A 521-nucleotide genomic window follows, 5' to 3' on the forward strand; every position below is an offset into this window, starting at 1 on the left:
ATAAAAAATAAAAAAGTGGTATTATCTTGTTTGATTTCTTCAGCTTTCAAGACACCTATGAGATCTGCCTGTGTTAAACTATTGACACATCCTGTTGTATACAGTCAGGACATCGGTGCACAGCTATCAGGTAATATATTGAACCTGTATTATTACCTCCGTATATATATATATATATATATATATAGAGCTGTAGATATATATGTATAGATATGTGTTTTCTCAGAGGCTGTAAAGATCCCTTTGAGACATGTGGGTGGTAAAATATTGACACATCCTGTAGCATACCGTCAGGACATTGGTGCACAGCTATCAGGTAATATATATTGCTCCTGTATTATTACCACCGTATATATATATATATATATATATATATGATGTAGATATGTGTTTTCTCAGAGGATTTTCAGTGCAGACCAGTCCTAGCATCAGCCATCCCCTCATCAGATGATGAACCCCTGAGCTGTGCTCAGTTGTATACACCCTCATCACCACAGCCAAAGAAGAAGAAGAAGCAGAAG

The 521-nt window shown here is 36.3% G+C and overlaps 1 long non-coding RNA gene across 1 annotated transcript; it reads left to right on the top strand.

Annotated features, from left to right (window-relative positions):
- LOC130205514 (uncharacterized) lies at positions 1 to 521 on the top strand. The gene is made up of 3 exons (XR_008833938.1): positions 1 to 130; positions 227 to 316; positions 400 to 521. It is a non-coding gene; the product is annotated as an uncharacterized LOC130205514 (long non-coding RNA).

The sequence above is a fragment of the Pseudoliparis swirei genome, chromosome 15, assembly GCF_029220125.1.
Source record: "Pseudoliparis swirei isolate HS2019 ecotype Mariana Trench chromosome 15, NWPU_hadal_v1, whole genome shotgun sequence".
Taxonomy (NCBI): domain Eukaryota; kingdom Metazoa; phylum Chordata; class Actinopteri; order Perciformes; family Liparidae; genus Pseudoliparis; species Pseudoliparis swirei.